This window comes from Diuraphis noxia, unplaced genomic scaffold (genome assembly GCF_037042655.1).
Source record: "Diuraphis noxia isolate RWA-SAM2 unplaced genomic scaffold, SU_Dnox_SAM2 contig0002, whole genome shotgun sequence".
In the NCBI taxonomy this organism is placed as follows: Eukaryota; Metazoa; Arthropoda; class Insecta; order Hemiptera; family Aphididae; genus Diuraphis; species Diuraphis noxia.
Window position 1 is genome coordinate 66994174 of NW_028301712.1, and position 25772 is coordinate 67019945.

General features: G+C 30.3%; 2 long non-coding RNA genes across 4 annotated transcripts in view; one reads left to right on the forward strand and one right to left on the reverse strand.

The window, feature by feature from the left end:
• The window catches only part of LOC107162301 (uncharacterized), a 33726-nt gene extending 32189 nt beyond the window's left edge, over positions 1 to 1537 (forward strand). For all 3 annotated transcript variants that reach the window (XR_016190116.1, XR_016190115.1, XR_016190117.1), the window contains 2 exons: positions 540 to 856; positions 953 to 1537. This is a non-coding gene — a long non-coding RNA (uncharacterized LOC107162301). The remainder of the gene's footprint in view (positions 1 to 539; positions 857 to 952) is intronic.
• LOC149058820 (uncharacterized) overlaps positions 1 to 24744 on the reverse strand; it is a 46050-nt gene extending 21306 nt beyond the window's left edge. Inside the window, exon 1 of the long non-coding RNA XR_016190118.1 lies at positions 24362 to 24744. This is a non-coding gene — a long non-coding RNA (uncharacterized LOC149058820). The remainder of the gene's footprint in view (positions 1 to 24361) is intronic.
• Between the last annotated feature and the right edge of the window lie 1028 nt (positions 24745 to 25772).

Sequence of the window (25772 nt, forward strand, 5' to 3'; positions counted from 1 at the left end):
CCCGACTAGGATAAAATAAATCAATCTTTCTCGTTTTGCTTCACTTAGGTTAGGTACCTAACCATATAGGTAAACCAAAATATATTATAATATGTATTGATCAATCGGGATTATTATGATTTAAACTGAATGTTGATAAATAAAATGAGATTTGAATTACATTATAGGCAATATTATAATAATCTATGAAAGTATACCTATATGAAATAAGTTCGAACATACAATGGGTTCTTACAGTATGCATAAGTTCACAAAGAAATATTAATATTCACACTCATAATATATCTAACATTCTATCATACCTATTATTGTAAATATATAAGTACTTAGTACCTATATCACTCCTGCAATGTTATGATCGCTATTATAGGTACTATATAATTTCTACGGATGAATAGATTTAACGAAGATACGTTCCGGCAAATTATTTAATTTTTAGTGCATCTTTATAATATAACATAAATTGATAAAAAACTAATAACAATAAAGTAATCATCATAAGAAGAATCATAAAACAGTTTTTTTTTTTTGTTTAATAGGAAAAACAATAAGAAGAGAGAATATAACAAGAAGCATATAGCCATACAATTTAAGGTCTCTAAGTTCTATTACAATTGGTAAGGTGAGGTACACTTACTCAATCTATCTCAGCGAGGGCATATTTAAAGAGAGGATGAGTAGCGTTTGAAGACGCTTCAGCTCACTCACTTTCTAAACCATAAAAAAGAAAAGTATACAAATTTTTTCATACTTTTAAATTTTTATATCTTCTTACAGTACCTTACCAAAAACAAAATTCTAAATACCTAATTCTTTCGGATCGAGAATATTGTGCAGAAATGGCGACGATCATTAGGTATACAAATTATAACATTGTTATTATGCATCTATATTTACACGGTTTAATTACCATCATATTATAAAATTAACATTTTACGAATTAATATTTTAGGATACCCGATGCTCTCCAACTCAACCAACACTGTTTGCCGGAAGATATGTTATTCACATGTATCATTGGACACAAATGATAAGATTTATAGTCGACACACTGCTTAGGTGTGTAAAACTATATTGCTGATGAGTATAAGACTGTAGATATCGAGAAGGACAGATTTCGTAGTGGGTTGAAAAATTAATAAATATATACATACTAAATGCTGTCGAGGAGAAGAAGATACTACAGTTTGCGCCAGCGGACTACAGACTGTTTTACGATTCGTAAAAACTTCCTTACTGGAACTGAATATATTATATATAGGAAGGTATATAATAATTATGATAAGAAGTGGGAGATAATAGGTTCTACTCGTGAATCTATAAAACTATTAAAGATTCAATACTAATTTTATCGAAAAGTTTAAACGTTTATGGACATTTTTGTTTTCTGTTATTTCAAGTTATAGACAATAAGGCAAACATTTTTTTAAGTTTTTACTTTTTTAAACATTAGAATTCTTTTTTAATTTGATATATTTCCTTAATAGCATAATATTATTCTAAAACTTTAAATATATAATAATACGATTTCTCATAAGTGTTTAATTTTATAAAAAGTATTTTAAGTTTTTACGAGTGGATAGTAGTGGCCCAGCGTTTTATGGGTACCTACGTATTTCTGTGCTTGGCCATCATTTAGCTCGTTTAGACTTTAAATCAATTAGTTAACTATATTTGTATTTCGCTCGGAATATAGTCTTTCTAACAGTCGACGGAAATTTCCAAAATAAACTTCCACATAATATAATGGCTATAGTGAATACCCAATATATACATCAATGTAGTGGTTTACTTATTATGGAAAAATATTAATATATATTTTCATTTATAATGTATATGCTTAACATGACGTCATATAATATAACGATATGATTTGGTCTCAACAGAGTCCTGCAGTTGTTATGAATTTATGATATCATCTTATTTGCCAACCACCATAATATAACCAACCAACGGCTAAGCCGGTCTGTGCAATGACGTCTTCGCCCACACGTATATATATATATATATATATGTACCTATGTGGAATTTGTAAATGTGTACAATGTAGATATATGTTGTTGAAATGTGTTTTTCTCTCCACACCAACTGCAGGTCTTTTCATGTTGTATGAATACAACACGGAATTTCCCATCATTGGCTTATATCATCATGTATTAAATATACATAATATTATAATGTTTAACAGTTTTACAATATAATATTATAAATATATAATCTTTGAAACATTTTCACAGTAATAAATTCCACGCTGAGTGTAAATAATACCACAGACATATTTTTATATTTTTATATGTATGCACATTATAATATAATATCATATCTATACCACGTGCGGAAATCTATAATCCCAGAATAGTACCAAAAACGATTACGACGGAAACTGCGGACCAGTACGTGTATATAATATAGAGGTAGTCGGTATGGCGGTATGGGTACACTGCAGCAGATAAATAACGAAAGTAGATTGCGACGACACTGCAGGCGGCAGTTGGTTGGAGCACGCAAAGTCCCAATAATTTACGCCTCGCGAATGGTGTCCAAATGTCGGTGATCACGTTTCCGCACGATTGTTTATTATTAGGTATAATATGTATTATATAGTATTCTTCGGTCTCTGTTAAGGGCGGAAACTGAGGATTTCGTCGTCTTGTCGTCGCTGTATTCATAAAATATAATGGTAATATATTATAACATGTGTTAACATCGTCTGAATGTCGTTGACGAAAATTTGATTTATGTACCTTCTTTAAGTTTCGGGATAGAGAAGTAAAATTTTTAGATAGCTTATTAAAATTAATACGTTAATTATATTAGGTTAAAAGTACGTGTCGCAACTCTTGTAGGTCATTATCCTCCGGTAAACCATGTCCTTATTATATATAGGTACGTGATGTTTCATGTCGAACATAAATCTATATTTATATATACTGTGATATAGCCGCCAGCCGGGGGAGACGTCCTCGTAGATGATATTATTGTTATTGACAAAGTATCTAAATGTATTAGGTATGATGACACCTATAAATTATAATGCATACTTTTATTGCAAATATATTATATCCGATTTAACTATGAAAAACATATTTTCTACTTTCTACTTTCATTTAAATATATCTTACTTTTCATCAGATACATCATATATGGGTCAGATCTCCGTATGCGTTTAATGTGAAAATAGCATTTTTTTTTTTTAAACCGGTAGGCAGGTCGATATTATCAAAACCAATAATCTTAGAATGAACGTTATAGCCTATAGGTAAATACTTAATCGTTTTGACGATATCATCGTGCGTTATTTACAATATATTTTCATAAATCTAACGATTTCTTTGGGGACTCATAATTATAAATAGATGCGCTTCAGCATAAAACTTACGATTTCTTATATTGTAGAAACACATTTTATTATACAGATACACCGTATATCGCATATATACGCAGGTAGGTACCGAATAAATCACGAACACGTTACGAGGGTACCTATATCATACAGTTGGCCTAATCTAAACAACCATCCTTTAATGTAATATATTTATACAAATTATTTAAATATTTCGTTTTCCATACAATATTCCAGATCAGGGACTGAACTGTGCGCGTGTAATTCCCCGCACGTTACATGAATATATATATATATATATATCCGTAGTTACAGCGGTCACAACATGTGGGAAGACAATAATTTAGGTAGTGACTATACAAATGGTGTACCTCTATATAGGTTCTAATCGAGTATATAATATACGACGTATACCTATATGTACAAAATATGATGAGGCCATTCATATGCGCGCACGACGACGACACAACGCACGTGCAAGAAATGTGTACACACGCATTTGTGCATAATACAATCATAATATATAGACAGGTATTATAGTTATACAGGTATACGCGGTAATCGACCGATTTACCGCGCGTGTCGTCGAAGAAAACTAAAAATGTAGAATGTGTAAACCAACAGTAACGGAATGAATTGGTCGTGCGCCGCGGCCATCATTGGATGAGCTCAGTCATCACTGATATAGGTACCTACAGACTACAATGTATACTATATAATAATATATTCACAAACAATATACGTATTTCGATCATTAAACAGGCAATTTACAGGCGACGTCCGTGAAACGGAAAATATAAACAAAATTCAATTCACACCAGCTGGGGCCGCGCGCGCTATATGATGGCGTGGAATTCGTAATTTCTACTGGTTTAAAAAAAAAAAAAAAAAAAAAAAAAAAAAATGTAAATCTGTTGATTAAATCGTACCTGTAGACATTTACGAAAGCGTAATAGCTGCTGCGCGCACATTTACGACTTCATGCGTATGTATATAGGCCCCACGTGCATACGATAATATATCGAAGATGTATAATACATATAGGATCTACAAAAATGATATTATTTAGTTGTATATTGTATATATATCGACATACGTGCATTACAATATCTGTGTAAGCTCTAAGTTCGGTCAATTCCATCAGATAAAAAGAAAAACTAAACTCGTGATACAGTGTATAGGCATATTATATGATTATACTCTGACCGCACTAAATCTTAAACGCGTATCCTGCATACATTATAAATAGTTTATAATTCATGCAATACATCGATAAAGGCGGTCACATAGTATATGTTATTAAAACTAGTTTGTGTCGTATGTATGGTAATAGTTTTCTGATTTTTAAGATTGAATACAGAATAATGTGCTCTTCTCCCACACACATTATTCTCATGCTCCATAGTCTAAATAATAGTTCATAATCTATATCGACTATATTCGATTGATTATTATCAACAGCGTTCCCATACCGGTAACTGTAGTATCTATAAGACAATATTGTAAATAATGTCCATCGTAAAATTCTGAGTTTGTATCCTTGAAGTAAGTGACCACGTCTTGTATATTAAGTAGATTATATTAATAATTACCTATTGAGCATAAAATTAGAGATAGCAAATATCTTTTGTTGCAAATAAAAATAATTAATAACATTAGTGCCGAATAAATAATTCCTAATTAATAATCATTGAATTTCATATTATTCAAACAGCAACGTCGCACTTTTTTCAAATAAAAACCTAAGTGACGTGGTTTAACATCGAAAGATATACTGCAGATGCGTACCTATATTATTTCAAATAGAATAATAGGCATACAGTTATAGCCTTATAGCCTTTTAGGTTTAGGTACAACTCTTAATATGATTAGTTTAATTTTTTTTTTTTTTAATTCAATTTTATTACGCGCGGTACGCGTATTTACAAAGCGTGATAGGTACACACTATAAAATAGTTCACTCATAAAAAAAATTTTAATTTTAGTAAACGTGAGCCATATAAAAAACTATAACAGCTGATATGTGTGTGTATAATATATTATAATTATTTGTAATGGAATATATGTATAGTTTTTTCACGGGGGTGTAGGTGTACATCGTCCAAATGCAATTAGCGCTGCATTGCATGTGCAATAAAATTAATTATTTATGCATTTTTTTTCTGTTCACGTTAATTTGCCAATATACAATAAATAAAGTAGTACATATAAAAAAAAAAAACAATTTACTACATGTCCATAGGTAAAACGTAACGCGTGAAAATTACAAATTTAATTTTGTAATTACTTTTTTCATGAATGTGCACCCGCGGTAACATATTAAATCAAACCGCATGTAATATAATAATATATTAATCTACATAATGTTTTTCCAGTTATTTCAGTACGTGAGAAAATATCTCACGACCTACGAAATTTACAACAAAACAAGTTATTAAAATAACTAATTTTTTTTTTTTAAATTATAATTTGAATGATTTGATAATAGAAATGTCTCCTATTTAATACTACCCTGATGCCTATGTACACGTGTTGCACATATTATTACTAAATATAACAACCATTAACCAACCATTGACTTATTAATCCTCTATACCTAGATATTATATTAAATAAGATTAGATTGTTAGTAAGTGATCATAGATCATAGAAATATGTATCTATATAAAAGAAATAGATATATTTTTTAAATACATTATAAATGAAAAAACTATATATCATGGAATAGTAATTAAATTGTACATGGTGATAAATTAAAAATGGTGATGTATTAATTATTTAATTATTTAATTTATTTTAAAATTATAGAAACTGCATTACATAATAATATTTTTTTTTTTAACTCACGCCAAAATATGCCATTGGGTGATTATTTTTAGTAGGTTTACTAGGTTTTTTTAACTGCAAACCCGGGTGATTATACCCACCATGCATACACTCAATCGCGTTTCGAGAATGATTGCAACATCCTCGCTACAAAATAACTATAACATAATATGTTTAATAATTTTAAATTAGAATTATATATAATTATTAATTACAATGTAATGTTGGCCTATACATAGGTACTAATGGTACTATATATGGTATAAAAGTTTAATTTAGACAAAAGTGTATGAAGATTTTGCGTAAAATTTATTTTAAGAATGAATCGACAAATTTAAATAAAAATGTCGACTTGTTATAGTGTAATACATATTGCTTGTGACTACCCTATGCCGCAGAACAAAAGAATATATTCCATCAATATATAAACATACAGAAGCGGTTGACTCTTGTTGTAAGTACTACCTGTGTTTTATACAAAATACTCAACCTAATGGTTAAAATGTATCCATTGATAAAATTACATTAAAAAAACATAATATGGATAAGAATGTCTACACAGGTAATTGTCAATTAAATCTGAGATGATATTATGTAAATGCTATTAAATAATAAATAGGTAGGTACTTATCTACTGTTTAGGATTTAAAAAAAAGAAGAATCTTAACCTCTACGTCCTCAAGATTAGCCAGGAAAATAATATTTATTAATAATATGAACATAATAACAATAGCAGCAGAATTGTTGCAGGCGACCATATAACTACTCATTACACATTTTATTATATAAAATTTTGACACATGACCCGAAAATGGTTTTCCACCTCCTGACCTATGCTGGATACTTATATATAATTATATTATATGGATGTCGGACAAAATATATGATATATTATAATATCATATAAAAATACATAAATATATTAATACCTATATATATATACACACATACATACATACATACATACATACATACATACATACATACATACATACATACATACATACATACATACATACATACATACATACATACATACATACATACATACATACATACATACATACATACATACATACATACATACATACATACATACGGATACGATAAGTCGATAAAGATTAAAATATGTAAAATGTCGCGTGCGTTTATGCAAAAAAAGGCGTCCTGATATTCGGTGTCGGCATTCGTGTCAAAACTTGAGTAAATCATTTTGGCGAGCCATATTTTATTATATTTTATAGTGTGACGCGTGGACCTAGTATATTAACGAAGGTGTTTACTTGTCCGACTACCACACTCGACCTTTCGTGTATAGATATACACAATACACATAAATAGTATACATCGTATAATAGCAGGTACAATGTTATTGGATGTTATTTAAATTGTACGATTAAAACGTATAAATTATATTATGTACTGTATTTAACATACTATCGTAAACGTCATTGGCTGCAAATCAGAGCTAAAATTACAAATGGAACAATTTTCCAAACAAAATTAGCATTATTACATATTATATAAAATATATATATAATATATATAATATATATAATAATAATATATTATCATCAGTGGTTTGCACAGATATTTTTGATAGGATGGTTATAATAAAATTATATATCAGAATATACTTTAATTTTATGAGTTTTATTTATACATCTATACGTATACTCAAAATATACCTAAGGGAAGGTGTCGAATACCAACCATCAGCCCCCTCCCCGTCTGTATGTCACTGAATATTATATAGCTACATGGTTTCGAAAATTATTTTACGCACCACTTCATGACCTAAATATAACAACCATAGGATGTATTTGCTACAACTCAATTTCTCGATATGGTATAGTACGTTGATATTATATTGTTAAACCGAGAGAACCTGGGGCTGCAGTTTCATTTCCGATTCTCTGTAAGTCTAGTCTACCCAATATGCATTGCCGGACCTAAACACACCTAACATTGTCCACAAACATAGAATTATAATATAATTTTCTTAAAAACGTACTTATATTAATGATGGCCTCCCTCCAATATGTTTCATGTTGTAAAATTATTTATTTATGTTAAAATGTGCTTATAATGGCTAGAACATAGATTGTAAATATAATTTTAAATAAAAAGTAGTTATATAGTAAGTATCTATATTGGTAGTATACGGTTATTTTCCGTCTGCGTTTACTCTTATTATTTATACAGTTATAAACACCTCGAATGAAATAATTCGTCGTGCGTACCTATATACTAACTAAATATGCCTGTAAAATATATAAGCTCATATGTACCTGCAAGTCATCAAAACGAATAATAAATAATTAAATAATAGTCAATATTTAGTGAATCTTTTCACCGAAATGCATAGAAGCGAAATAATGTTATAGTAGGGAAACTCGATAACTGCATGTAGCGACAATTGCTTAAATTATTGTGAACTTTAATGCTGTAAAAATATAACGTCAAATACACTCTTATATTATCTACTGAAAAAAATCATAGTAATTTGTCAACATGTGTGTAATACTGTAATATAGGTACGTATATTAAGTGCTCAGTAAATAGTAGGTATTATGAAAATACATTATTTTTTAGCTGGAGCATTTTATCATTAGACTACGACTCTAAAGCGCGATGAGAAAAACGCGTGAGGGGATGTTCAGACGTCGACTCCAGTAGTCAGTCGTTCGGGTGAGCGCAGCAGTGTCTCCCAAAAAAGTCACCGAAGGGATGCGACGCGCTGCTCGGGCCCGACGGTTTGAAATTCACAGTGGTGCACATGTTTAGGCCTCCCCGAGATAGCGCCAGCCGACGACCATCTACTATCTAGCGGACTGGTTCGCAGTCGTCGCGACTCTTAACAGAGAAATCACGTTTCGTCCATTCTGAACGTATATTTCGTATACGATAATAATAATAATAGTGAAATTGACCGTATTTTGTAGAACTTCATACTCATTCCCGCAAGAACAGTCGTTTGACCAATATTTCTATAATTTCTAAACAATTAACAACTCGTTTTAATTTGTATTTTATATATTTAGTGCAGGTTTGTCACAACTAACAGATTCTTTTTTCTATTTAACATGATTTTAGAAAATTAAAACATTATTAGAGATTTACAATTATAGGTATATAATATATATATTATAATTATACATTCAATTTTTTGGTTTGTCTATATACATACATTTATTAAAAAAATCAAAATTATTCATCAAGTTTCTTAATAATTTTAGATAATCAACCAAAATTTAAATTATTAATTTACATTAATTCAACAAAGACTGAAATGGTTAAAGGAAGTTGAGCACCCACATTTTAAAGTTTAGAAAATATAAGTGTGAGTAGAGATTGTTTTTAAATTTTAAATAAAACTCTATACCTACAATTATTTTTTAAATTGTCTAGAATTATATGCACGCATAGCGTTGTATCTACCTACAATTCCTTCGTAGAAAAACACCGCACAAGTGTAAGCCCGGATGTGATTTAAATTACGTTATCGTCAAATATTATACAATATGCCTATTTTGTATAATGATTTGAAGGAGACAATTCGACAATCATCCGAGCACCTTCACACTGTGTATTGTCACTCTTCTTGCGATGACCTATCACATAAATATAAACACAACAGAATAAGAAACATAAATGAACACCTAATACAATAATGTCAAGTATAATAATCATAATTATCATTATTATTAATCAAATAAACAATTAATTAATAAAACGGGCTCAATAAGTCCCCGCTGGGCCCGCTGTACTGTCCCAGTGGTAAAGTGATTATAAATTATAAATAATCGTACGATTAAACAACAATTACAACTTAATAAGCAAGTTGGTTAAAAGTGGGATAAGAATTAAAACTTTTAATTATAAGGTGAAAATAAAAAGCTGATAATAGTTTATTATATATACGATGGAAAATAAAATCCCTATATACACTGTCTGCGGTAAAATTAGTATAATTTTGTTAGGTATATCCAACTAATATTATGATTAAATTATTAATATTATTATTTATTCTTAGCGTACGCATCACGATCGTCACAGGTATGACAGGGGGAAAACGTGCTGTGACAGGCGCCGCCGCAGCGTCGCTACCGCAACAGATGGCCGCGCCCATTTTTCCATGGCTGACTGTAGTGACGACGAACTTCGTATGCGCGCGCAACCGACCGGCCGCCGCTATAATAATAATAAAATAATAGTGGACCTGCTGCCGCCTAACAGTTTTGTCAACTCGCGCGGGACCCTCCTTCCACCACACTATCTGTGAAGACGCACAACTTCTATATATATTTTCTAAAAACTCTATACTCGAAAAAATTCGTACAGAATTATTAAACTTATACGTGGTCGAATATCGAATTCATTTTCGTTTGGTGTAAATACCAATTAGTTCCTATATAATTATTAGTTCCTACCCATATTACTCATCACTACCCTAATATATTTTTAATTCTGTTTGCACGATATGAAACGATAGAACTAAAATATATAGACTATTAGACCATTCACTACCTGCACGCAGAATTCTAAAATGTGTATAGGGTAGGTACCCTATATAGTGTATACATAATATAGTATATAGGTACTGCTGTATAACTGTAGGTAACCGGGTTATTATAAAAAGTGTACTCAGTGTTCGCAGACATACGCCATACACGGTATGTTCCCGGAAAAGATGATAATTTAAAAATATCGTAATAATTTCTTAGTCATTGTTGACAGTGACTATGGAAAGGATAGGCGATGTTAGGTATTTCGTAGTCTTGCCAACATTTCCGTAGAATATTATGCAATAATATTATAAATCTGCAGTAGCAGTGTCAAAGCAAATATAATATTATCAGTTTACTATGGAACATAATATATTTAATGCAATATGATGGACGATGGTCAACCAAGTTTTACCTATGTTATCGTTTTTGTTGCAATAAAATGTAACTTAAGAAGACGTTATACCCGCATGTGTGGTCTTCGTCTTATAAGTGCGTAACATAGCAAAATGTACGCTCAACAGATCACGTATAGCTCCGTGTGTTTAAAATTTAGAGTGATTGACCTCTTATAAAAATTATTGGTAACATTATTATCAAGAGCTTCTCGTAGGCTTTTTATTATGTTTTAATTTTAAATCTATGAGTATTTTAAAATTGTAAATTGTTTGTATATTGACAAATGTGAAAAAGTGTCAAGCTATATATAGGGCAATATGGACATCATACATTATACAGACGCTAGCTCGTATAATAATTATTGGCGTAAGTACCTATATCTAACACGCAGTACTACATCAGTATTATTTGTGCACAACAATAATAAAATAAATATGCAGATTAAGTAATTTTTATTAATAATATCCGTTTCAAAATTGAGCTTAAAATTTGACAACTCGTTTTATTATTAATTGTTTCTTCGATAATGATGACTATTTCAGTGATTGAAACAGAGAAATAAATGAATCCAATTTCGCTATTCGTGGATCGAAAAATAGTATATACATATATCTACGAAACATTATAGGAATATTCGTAAACACGACATTTTTGTTATTATAACGCTGCAGTTATTATCGTTTTATTAAAACCATCACCAATGCAACAGATTACAGAGGGTGTGCGTTATGATTACTAAATCTATAGTTTCACGAGATGTCACAGTACAACATAGTATAAAACTAATATAGGTATTTACTGAAAGTGTATCGACTAGATTATATAATTCTAAGTGTCATAATAGTTTATCAAAGATGTGGCTTTGTACAGGCTGATTAATATTTGAATTTCGGAGTGTTTATATTATAAACATGAAATATCTAAGTATGTAGTAAAAAATATTTCATTTACTTATCTGTATTTATTATAATTAAATTGTTATAACCTGCTGCACAGCTCAGATTATATAGTAGTTGCTAATTATTGCTATTGGATACAGATAAAAATAGCATATAGTAAGTTATAAGTTATAACTTTATATTATACATCATGGACTCTAAATATGAAATTTTATAATGCTATTTTTTTTTTTTGCGTATTTTGCATATTTTAAGTTTTTAGAACTATTTTTCAATTTTTTTGTACGCTCATAAAACTAGTTATTTAGTGGTTTAACTAGTAATTTGGGCGTCACGATGTCGATAAAAATTATTCCGGTGTATACAGTATTATATTTTGGTACTTAAATTGATAATATTAAGTACAACGTATAACATAAATATACATATATAGTTATAACGTTAGAGCTCGCGTTTTAGAATATAATTAGGTTCCTACCTACCTATACTTGCAGTATAATTAGTAATTTTTTACTCGTTGTGCAATAACGTATAGGTACCTATAATAGGTATACAATATATACGTATAGTGCATTTTAATAAATATATACACGCAACGCGTACATTATAAAAGCTCCTATAGGCGTTACAAGTAGTATAAGTAAAATGTCCAGGGGCACCTTAATATTATTTTATATTCCTTTCAATGCACTATGCGGCACAATAACCTATGAGTTGTTGTATATACCTACTGAAAATCTTAGTGATATCTATAATATTATAATGAACAATGATTTTCATAAATATACCTATCTAAAACTTTACCTGTAAAGGTTACCTGCTTATTCTATACCTCTCTTAAACACACTGTCATGAAACTCCCATATCTAATGAAATATTTTTAAGAACCATTTTAAAACTTAGTTTTATTACTAAATATATTTATAGTTCTATTTGGCAAATTTCTCTCTCTCTATATATATATATATATAGAGAGAGAGAAAATATATATATAAATATAAAGTATAAAATATATATATATAAGAAGAATTTTTTATACTGTCCATCGAGATTTCGTAGCAAGAAAGTTTCACTAATAATGAGTATATTTTTAGGCGTAATGCAGTTCAGTGGTGATGTGTGGTATAAACCTATACAATATTATAATATACCTACAACGTAATCCACCTCAAAATTCGTCCCCCCCTCGGACCAATGGGATCATTGGGATCAATGGTCGCTACATAAACCGGATTGTTAACATTCTTCGGATCACGTGCATGTACGCGTATATATATAACGAGCTGCGAGATATTCACCTCATACTATATACCTATACATGCGTCCATATTGTACATACACAAACATTATATTATAATATAATTATTAAATTAATTATATTATGAGTATCACTCTATATATTATGCGTGTGATACACGATTTATACCTAATATGTGCATCAGTCGCGAACAAATAATTATTTTCTATTGGACTCCGCAGTTAAATGTTTGAACAATACACGTGTATACCTACGATCCGTTGTTGTGTTTCTTCCCATTTTATACCACCCCGGCCACTGTTTTATATTTTATATGTATATTGTGTGTAGGTATATGGAACATGATGTACATATACTTGCACAACAGCGATGCAATACAGCCGCCACAATACTCTTTGCAACCTGTAGGGTATATACACAATGCAAAACAATTTGAATAAACGTTATTATAAAAAAAAATAGTAGATGAACGTAAGGTATAATATAAACGTATACCTATTAATAAAAGCGTACCTCGAGTTTGATGAAAAAACTGTATATTGTTATTGCGTTGTCTAAACTGTACCTATATATTGTAATAGTGACTCAAGTCACACTAACATATATAGTTATAGGTATATTACATAATATTTTCAGTTAACTGCTGTAACAATACTTATATAAATACAATATACATATTACTATATTGTTTATAAAAATAGATAATGTATATTATAATGAATAGTATATAAATAAGTGATTCATAATTATTTACAAAATGATGCAATTGTACCTTAAATATCCTATAGGTATAGTTAACATTCGAATCTGTACATCGTCAAGCACGATATAGATGTTTTTTGTTATAATATATTACATATATGGTTTTGAATAGAAACAAAATATATAGGATATAATATATCATAATATAATATATGTCATTACTCTAAGACCAATTATTATTTCATTACCACAGTAACGTAACAAAGTATTTCAGAAACGTCACACAGTATACAATATAATTATTATTATTATATGACCGTGATGAGGTCACAAGCATCTTGTTGCCTGCTAGAAATATAGTACTTGCTGCAGTCAACAACCATTTCATAGAACAGACTATAAGATAATAAATATATTATCACATGAAACTAAAATCGTACTAATGTCTCTTGATAATAGAAATTTAATGAGGACTCATTGCAGTGGGTGTACGAAATGGCTTATCATATAATTATAATTACATGCATACTGCATAATGATATAGTATTCGAACCGATAACGTGATCGATCGACGGTGTATTCTGTTTAATCTCAGCTGGACATAATACTATTAAAAGACGCGCATCTGATAAAATTTTATTGAGCTGTTAATATGATAATATTATAATATTACTATACAATATTATGGTATCGAAATTTTATATTATTAAATAATATTATGTTGCATATTAAAATTGAAAGTGATTATTTTGACTTTTTCATGACACGCGTTATCGCAGGCTATTATTATATTGATTTATAAGTTGTCTCCTGCAGCTCTGTACATTATACGTATAATACAGAATATAATTAATGCTAGTGTCTTATATTAATTAAATTATTTATTATGCGTACTATATCGCATGCGGATTATCATACGAGTATAATAAATATTTTTTGTACGTAGATATAAATAAGAAATAAGAACAAAGTTATAACGATCCTTATTATGTCTAATGATGTTTTTATAACGTCGATGCAAACTGAATGATATTTCACTATATTATATTATTCATAAAAGTATACTCATATAAATGCATAATAAATTATGATAGAAATTCTAACTTAGAATATAAGTTTGATATCGCGCAAGCATTTGATCGCGTTTGGCACGACGGATTATTGTTCAAATTAAAATCGTTTCTACCTGCTCCGTATTTTCTCTTTCTAAAATCTTATCTCGAAGACTGATATCTCACTCTTAAATATAAAAATTCTTACTCTGTCTACCATAAAATCAAAGCGGGAGTACTCCAAAGAAGTGACCTATCACAGTATCACCTATACTCAACAATATCTACACATCAGATATCCCCAAAACCAGTCTTGTAAAAGATACTTTTAAAAAGTAGTTAAAGATACTTTCAAATACTTTTGTTTTAACGTTTTTTACCTTAACCTTATAAATAAGCTTAATATTAGTAAACTGAATTATTTTTTTATTTCAGAACTATCTAGTTTTACTTAAATTAATTAGAATAAGAATGCAGTACTTTTGGTCCTTGGTGGATGTTGTAAGTACCATATACTACCTATATAGCTTGGACAACAATACCTTTTATATATTATACACTAAACATTCAGTACTAATTTTATAAATGTGGCAAATTAGTTATTGTTATTTAACCCTTTATGAGTTAGTGGCATAAATAATAACCACTTTGATTTGTATGGTAGATGTGCACAATTATTTTATGATGAAGATATAATCTAGACTGTGGCATGTATGGAGGCCAATGTTTACCTATTTTGGGGCACAACTTAGGCTTAACTATCGTACTTACTGAATTTATTTGAAAAGTGTATTATATTTTACGCTAGAGCACAAAAATCCCAATTGCTGCGGCTGCGGTACTGACATGGTATAAGACATTTATACACAAACACCAACTCAAAACCATCCAACTTTGGGAAACTATATCTCGTCAACGGATTAACGAAAATTGAAAATTAAAACGTGAAAATTCATTAAAAAAATAGCCTAATTTTTGATATTTTTAATATAGGTTGTCATTTAAAAATCAAAAGTTGATACTGGTTTAGCTAATAAATATTAAAAATTTATATAGTTTTAGAACAGCATAGATCTAAAATTTTGAAAGAAAAAAATTTGAAAAAGTAAATAGTTTTTATAAATAATGAGTGTTTTACGCCTCATGAATCACCCTGAATATTACCAATCATTATCCGTTGTTTTATTTTTATATGAACATAATTCGACTAAAGGTATTTCCTATTTTATTAGGAAATCAACGGACTGTATACATCCAATTAAATAGATGTTTACATACTAATATAGTTTATGCCTCTATAAATATTACAATATAACAAAACACAACGGTGATGAACGATCTATAAATAAAAATGTTGTACAATTTGTATTATTTTATTTAAATTTGGCGTCCCTGTACGGCTGTACAAAAAATAAAACCACAGATTATATGAAAATATTATATTTTATATTTTCATATACTCTGTGATAAAACAAAAAAGTATTTAAAAATAGTATTTGATTTTAAATACAGATACTTTAAAAAATGTATTCAAATACCGTGTCCAAGTACTATTTTCAATTTAGAATACGTATTTGAGTACTTAAAAAGTATTTGAATACTTTTACCCAAATACTTTTACTCAAGTACTTTACAAGACTGCCCAAAACAAACCATACAACTCTAGCGACACGTCATGCAGACGATACCGCTATGCTAGCATCAAAGACCCAAAAATTGCCACCCACGATATATAATACCATTTAAATCTAATCTCCAATTGGACTCAAAAGTGGAAAATTAAAATAAACGAAAACAAATCAGTTCAAATAAATTTTTCTCTGAATAAAAACGAATGTCCACAACTTTCGTTCAATAATTGCCAATAACTATTCAAAATGTAACCAAATACTTAGGAGTTCTTTTAAATAAAATAATTACCTGGGCCCAACACACAAAACAGAAAAGGAAACAATCAAACACGCGTATACATCTCCTACGTCCATTATTGTCTTCTTCAATGAATTTAAAAAGCAAAATATTAATATACAAGACGATTATTATCCCCCTTTGGTCATATGGTATTCAAATCTGGGTTCAAGCAAAACCATCCAATATAACAGTGGTGTGCAACCTTTTTTGATCCACGGCTCCCCAAAATTATTTCTTTTGATAATACGATCTCTTTTCCTATCAACATTATGTAAGTGTATAATATAAATTTACTTTTTTATTTGGTAAAAATTATTGGCGACCCCCCTAGTAAGATTTCGCGATCCCCAGGTTGCAATATAAGACCCATACAAGCTTTCCAGTATATATGTCACAGACAAATAACTGGAGCCCCATGGTATATTACATAAGAATCTACAAATCTCAATAGTCAAAGAAATAACAATTCGACAATACAAAAAGTTCCACTCCAAACTGCACTAAAACCAAAACTCTCTAATTTCCCTCATGTCCTCTATAACAATCCTCAACAACCCTCTGAGGAGGTAAAAAATAAAAAGGCAAAGAGACCTTCTTTCATGAGAAAAAAAAAAGCCGTCTCTATTATATGAACGCACAAAATTAAATAGGAGGAACTGTTGATTAACGGTTTTCCCCTCTCAATACATAAAGTCATTATAATATCATTATTACCTATGTTATCAAATTTACTTATTGTGCAAATTGTATAGATTGTAAATATGCCTTTTAAATAATAATAATAATAATAAATATATGTATTGAAATTATAAACCTATAAATGAAATACTCACAACTTTTGTATATAGCTGTAAAAAAATGCTTATTTGCATAAGGTTTACTACATTACATATTCTAAAGTTGTAATATAGATATCACGACTGTATCAGCATTCAGAAGTACGTCATGTTCATTTATCACATTCATAAAAACATCACAACATAAAATCAATGATTGTTTATTTTTTATTTAAAAAAAACGATTGTTGAATAATTATTTATAAACATTAATTTATATTTACTAGGAAAAAAGATACGAATAACTTGTTGGAGAAGACAACTTTAGAGTTCTGTGTTGTATGAATTCAACACACTGTTTAATTTGTTACATATTTTGATTTATTAATAGACTAAAATCCCATTAAATCGCTAAAAAAATATACAAATCCGACGTGTAATATGCTGAATATTTTATTCACGTTTCACGTGTTTATAAGTTAAAGCTTCATTCAAGAATTTATACTAGTAGAACTTCGTTACAATTTTTAGTTTCTACATAATAATCTCATAAAAAATGAGTTAATAATAAACGTACATTTCTGAAAATATCCATATAATATAAATATAGCAAAAAAAACTTTCATGATTAATGCGTTATTTTAGATACTATATACAAACAGTGCAATTTGATGTGAACTTTTTAAGGCCCACACAAAAAAAGAATATCGAAATACACATATGGTCTGTCGGTTGTAACAGGGAAACAGGATAGTTTTTGGAAAAAAATAATTAAATACTTAAGTAATAATCATTCTCTCACAACTAATTATCTTGGTTGAATTTTAAAAAATCATCGATGTTAAATTGAGTATTAATATTGTAATATCTAAAACAAAAGTATTTATTGGAAACGCTTACCGCAAAGTGGCAAGGTGGAAATATTTGATATAAAACTATATAGGTACTCACTATGACATGCGCGAGATTTACTTTGAACAATTTCCATATAATTGTTATTTATAGTTCATTGTGTTTTTCGCATTACATAATAATGCGGCAGGACAATGGGCGCAAATGGACAGCAATTTTTTCCACTGATTTAAACGTGAAAATAAAAACTAGTCTCGACGAAACTTCTATCTTGAGCATATTGTGAGGTATTTATAAATATACATATAATACGCAAGCATAATGTATTAAATATAATATAAACAATTTCAAAAAAAATTTAATATGTCGCCGCAGTGTGCATATTCACGTAAAACTCATAAAAACGATGAATAATATACATAATTTAACGCATTTATTAACCGTGTCTGCGTCTTGGTTAATTGAAATTAAGACGAAAAATCTGACATTGTTTTCATCTAAAAAAACCACAGCGCATATTATACCTATAATACAGGTATACGTATCCTATCAGACTATCAGAGTATACCTAGGTTAGTATTCCTTCCTCTTATATTGTTTACATATGAATATTAGGAATAAATTGAATATTTACCAATCATCCAAATGTCAAATAGTATGATTTTTTTGTCTGATAGTTGATGCTCCATTAACCATGTTAGAGGAGAGTGAAGAAGTTAATTTTATTTTGGTTAGAATTTTATATTAAGATAGGATTCCAATGAGAATGATTGAATCTAAAAAAATATAATATAACATGTTTTTGTAATACTTGTTGGTAATGACTTTAACAGTTGAAGCCTTTATTTTATGTATATATATGCATTTGTAAATACTTATTCCTATAGCGGCTATAATTAGTATAGCCTATAATTATATACCTATTAAATTATTTAATATTATGATTTCTAGATTTGTATATATGAAAATTTGGTATGCTATAGATATATGCGCGTATTGGGTTTAAATATAGCTATGGTATATTCATTATATTATGATACTTGTGTATTATATACAGGCATATGCTAAAAGCCGGACGAAGTCTGGCACAGATCTCTGCGTCAGCGGTAGCGGGAAGGCTCTCGATCAGTCCAAATATTTTTACAATTTATTATACCACTTAATACCACTCTTGCAAACGCATGTACAACAAATGTTTGTACAACAAATGCTTGCTAACAAACAACATATATCGCTGTATACGATACATAGTGCTATATAATATAAACGTCTGTGAATGTGTGATACGATAGCGCCGACGTTTAATATTTCAAATTATTATTGTTTGTACTATATTGTATTCATAGTCAGTAGACGTCGAACAAAAACTTAAACGTTTATCGTCTTAATTTAATAGGATAGAGAGTTTGAGACTGGGAAAGTTGTTGTAGGTGGTGTAGGAATTTGATGAAAAACACACAATGTGATAACTTAACAAACACGCACATTAAATATAGCGGATAATTACGTTATTTTCAGATACCGAAATAATGAATTAAACCATTATTTTATTTTTTGTTCTGATGTTCTAATCCGAGTCGTTAAAAGCGATTACAAATATGATAACAATATCTAAATACTATATATATAATAAAATATATAATAAATAAATAATAAATATTTACATATATCACCAACAGAATCCGCTATTAAATTACCACTTCTGCAGTGATATTATGTTTGAGAAATTTAATTTTGATAGAATTTTTAAGAATACACTCTTAAGATTTATAATTTCAATAAACCCATTCAAAAGGCATTGTTGGGTCTAATTTAAAATAAAAATATAATTCATTCTTTAAGTTCTTCGTTGCGAATCAATATTATGAGACATCTTTTTTAAATTTAGTGTATAAGTACAACTTTCTATTGCTATAATAATATGTATACTTTGTACGCTAAGATATTTGTAAGAAGGCATTTGTCTATTTGTTGTAACGATACCACTACAGTGTCTAATATATTTTAAGACATCAAAACAGAAATTGTATACAAGTACAGTGGTGGTAAGGTAGGGTGGTCACCCATCCGGGAGCTAACAACTGCAGTTGGTACGTACGATCAGTGAGTTACCGCAGAATGTGCATACGACGCGCCTCACCTAGCCACATATTATTATAATACCTATATAATATTACCTCTACGTGCCTACGACTATATACTTACGAACGTTTGTGAAATACATATGAATGCGATTTTGATTATTCAAGTATATTAACCTTCATATTTTCTTTATATTATACTCGATACAGCAATTTTTTAATACAGGATAATATAATTATATCAATGTTACAAAAAAGTAACATTTATAAGAAAATTACAATTAACAACAGGTAACATTGTAGCAAAATGTACAACGATTTAAGATGGACCATATTAAAAAGTATCGAAAACAATTTGCAAATTTAACATAATTAAATATATATCTATCAAACAAATTTTTCAATGTAATTCAAAACATTTTTTAGTTGGATACATATAAATATTCAATGAACATATATAGTATTTTTCATTATAAAACACGAAATAATATTGATACAATAAGAAATAAATTATTTTAATATTTGTCAAAATAATCTTGTTTGAATACGTTTTATATTATTCGGTGTACATAAATATTTTATAAATTCTATTAATTCATATATTATACTATATGACTATATCTGTAATTTTATAAAATATATTGTTACCTAAATATATACTTTAAAAATAGTTGATGGCGTATAAAACTGGGTCAAATACTAGCACAACAAAATCTAACAAAACATATTTTCATAAATAAAGTCGAGAGGGAATCTTCTTCATATTTTTTTTGCATCGTGTTTTGGGTCATTCTTCACGGTATTTATATAAGAACCGCATAATGTTAGCCTTTCGGGTCACGTATTATTGTAAACATAATGTATTGTTTTTTTTGTTTCTTTGAAATGGAGTGTACTCGAATATATATATAATATATATGTATATTATGCATATACATACAAAATATTCCATAGATCCACGAACCCCATGGTTTATAATATTATTTTTTTTATAACATATAGTAAATTATTTTCCATTGCCTTGACCTAGTTTCGGGATATTTTAAAAGTATAATAAACCTAACCTAACATATCTAACCTACCCCTATACACGAAAAAAACTATTTTTTTCCTAACCATGTTTGATATCGTTAAATTATATACAACGGGACGGATTCTATTAAAATTATGAAACTGTTAAAACTTTATGATTTTGAAAATTAATAATTTAAAATGTTCATAACTATAATTTTAAATCGAATACATCATTCTAGTATAGACAGTAGACACGTATATAAAAACAAAAAACTCATAAAAAGTATATTAAGTATTATAATATACATAACTAAATTTATAAGTCAACAGCTGTAAAATACAATACATTATCATATATTATTGATAGCTATAATGTGCCTACTATATAATTATATGTTATAATAAGTAAATTTATAAAATACAATTTTGATTTAAAAAAAAAAATCCAAAGTTTTAAATAATTTAGTGGAAAAGAAAAACTACAGGTATATACATAATTTAAACTTAACAAAGCTATATACGTATATACGTAGACACGTAGTTATATCAGACATTTCAATTCAAATGATTTTAAAAAGTATAGGTAGTTGTATAACATTATCAATTGTTAGTTTTTATCATGAAATATAAACAGTTTTTTTAAATCTTTATTTTATACCTGCAGTGACTAGCGCTGATAAAATTTACTAAACGCGTACAAGTACAACGACTTTAATTGTATATATATATATATATATACATAAGTTATATTTATAAGTACGTTCAATTACCGTAATTATATAACTGACCTGCACAGTTGATTATTTTCTTTAAATTCCACCAAGTATCGATGATAAAATTGTTAACTATTATGAAAATAATAACAAATCGAATTATGTGCTATAACTTTACACAGTCAGCTGAAAATCATTCAAACACAAAAATACGGTTATAAATAAATTTAAATTAAGAAAAATACATTGAAACAAAAATTAAATTATATAAAAACTATCAAATCAGCCTTAACGTTCAAATAAAAATGTATTACAAACGTATATTGTGAGATGCAACAATCAAAAATGAATAATTCGAATAGATATCGGTCGTATCTGTGATCACGATGAACTGAATAGATGTTGATATTAGTGGCGGTGGACTAAAATATATAATTAATGTAGTATGCAATACAAATGTATTCGTAAAATGTAAATGCATTTCAAGGTTTTGTATAGGTGCCTATACATATGATTGCGCGACTAGTATGATATTATACACACAAGAGGTGAGGTTAAACTTCGTGTCCGGTTTATCCGTTTCTGTGAACACAATATTATGCTTATATACACTGCGTATACGACGTGTTATGGTGACTACGCTGATTTCCGAGCATGTAAGTTATGATCTAAGACTTTCGAAATTCTTAAGAAAAATAACAACGACAAATACATGGGTACTACTGCATTCTTAAAGAGTTACTAGTGTTAGTTTTGGAAAACTATTACTATTTCGTCGTCCATGTGCGTATCATTAGCGTACGAAATAAGGGTGGTGATACCTCAAATGTATGGTATCGTTTTATTTGTTTTTGCAATAGCACTATATGCCGTATAAGCTGATACATAGTTTCATCTTAGGTAGATATATAATGTAATTATACAATTTTATATCTGGTGTTCTCAGTTGGCAAAATAATATTAAACAGGTATGATTGTAATTTTATATATATTATAGGTATATATAATACTGTGTCATTAACTATCATGGACGTCGTTACCTAAATGTTATAAAACTACCAAAATATAGCAATCATAAAATTAATGTTAACTTTTTAGTTTATTTAATCAACAAATATACTCGGTTTTTATACATACAACCATTAATTATGCACATACGAGTATTTACTGTATACGCCTATCTAAAACTTGTTATTGTATACTCGTACAAATCGTACCTATGTCTTAAGGTTCACGTTTTAAAATGACGTCTAATTAAACATAATTCTCTTGATATATGCAAGAGTGTGACGTCTGAAAATATGTTAATATATGTACAACACAAAAAAGTGTATGGAATATATTATACTATTGTACGCGTAATACGAAGATGATTAACGTGAACGATGGACGACCGGTTTCAAAGGTATACCAGGTACACGCGTCGTGATGGTTAGGTATACGTGACATGCGCCTTATGTAGAAAATAATGAATTATTATGATTTATATAGAAGACCACCTATACATAGAGGTACGTCGTCGACCTAGAAAACCACATGAGAAAATTGCACACTATATATTTATAGTATAATATATGATGGTCACGCGTGCGGTGGAAGCCTCGCAGAAGACCTGCTCTGCAGCACGATTGGCGACAGTGAGAGGGGGTCGTATATAATTATAAGTTTAAAAAAAAACTCTCTTATCTCGAAATATACATATACATAAGCCGCGAGATAACTTCTCCTACCATAAGATTCCTCCTCCTACTACGCTATACTTTACTCCTACTACTACTACTACTCGTAGTCGTCTGGTCGTACCTATATATACGCTGGTTTTAAATAAACCATTTTGACACCGCGTATACGACGCGCGCGTATATTAAGTATAATAGGTACGTGTGCAACGCCGCAAAGACATTGTGCACAAAATAATAATAATAATATATTATATGTACATACACGAAACATAACATTATAATATCATATTATACAACGTGAGAATCCCAAAAGTAATACGATGGTTTTTAAGTATAGGTACTTACCAATCACGGGCTCTCGTCTAGCACATTGTTGTGTCCGTCACGGGGATGCTGTGCGTTCACCACCGGAAGTAAATAGCCGCTGTGTGCGAAAGGTGCGTACGGAGGCCGCGACGGTCGACGTGTGCAGCAGCGGCGCCGGGGTTGGCGTCCACGCGCGTCCAGGTTGCCAAACCGAGTAGTGAGCGACGGTGGCGATGGCGGAAAAACGCTCTCGCCGTGGAACCCGTCGTCGTCGTCGCACCGTCCCCTGTAGGGCGGCGTCGGCGGCGGGTAAGTGGCAATGCGGAGGGAGGGGACGAAAAAACCCAAAGGGGGTTGTGCGGTATATATATATATATATATATGAGACACCGCCGCCGTCTGCGTTTGCGCGCGCGGGCTCGTGTCAGTGGTGACTCGGTGCGAACGATACAACGCGGTCGTGTAGCGTGTGCTGTGCGGTATATACATAACATAATGTATAATATCATTATGTCGGTAGCGTAAAGGCGTCGCGCGCGCGCGCGCTCAAGTGAATGCGTGCGTGCGTGCGTGCGCGCGAGCGGGTGTCGTAAAATTTCAAAAACGTCGAGGGGGCCTTTTTACGACCCCCTCTCGGAGGCGGCGGCGGCAACCCCCTTTTTTCTTTTATTTTTTTTCCCATTTCGTCTCGCATCTCGTCTCGTTTTTTCGTTATTCCTCTTTCCCACCACCGCCCGGGGGTCACAAATGCACACTCGCACACACCGTCGTGTCATAGGAGAGACGGCTGTAAAATCCGTAAAGAGCGACGGCTGCTGCGGCGGCGGTGCGCGGGGTTTTAATGTCTGCCGCCGCTATACATAGACGCGATGTGTAAGCATAATGTTATAATATATATGTATGTATGTGTGCAGTATATACGACAACGTGCGCGCGCGACCCCTCTCCGCCGCCGAGTAGCGATTCGCTGGTTGGACCAAAGTCCATTAAAAAAAAGAAAAATACAAAAAAAAAACCGTCGATTTACGCAACTAACCCCCTTCCTCTTGTCGGCGCCGCGGGTAGTTCGGTTTTTCGTCTGCTCATCGCCGCCGCCGTCCGCTTCAGGCTAGAGAGCCGGTCTCCGCAGAAGTGCATACACGTGTATAAGATTAAATTATATTTACCGCGAGCGTATATAAAGTATGCCCTCCGTGCACATTTATGATACGAAAATGCATATATTATGATGTAATATGCTGCGGGTAAAACGATTTGAGCAATATTTATCGAGGACACGGAAAATGTACAAAAATATTTATATTGTATACGATAATAGTATAGTTACCAAGGTATATATTATAAGCGTGTCGTGTGTGTGTGTGAACGATAGCGGTTCTACGCAACACGTCAAGTCTTCTGAATGTGCGTCAAACTATTTCCGGTACGGATTATTTTTCTGCCGTGGTAT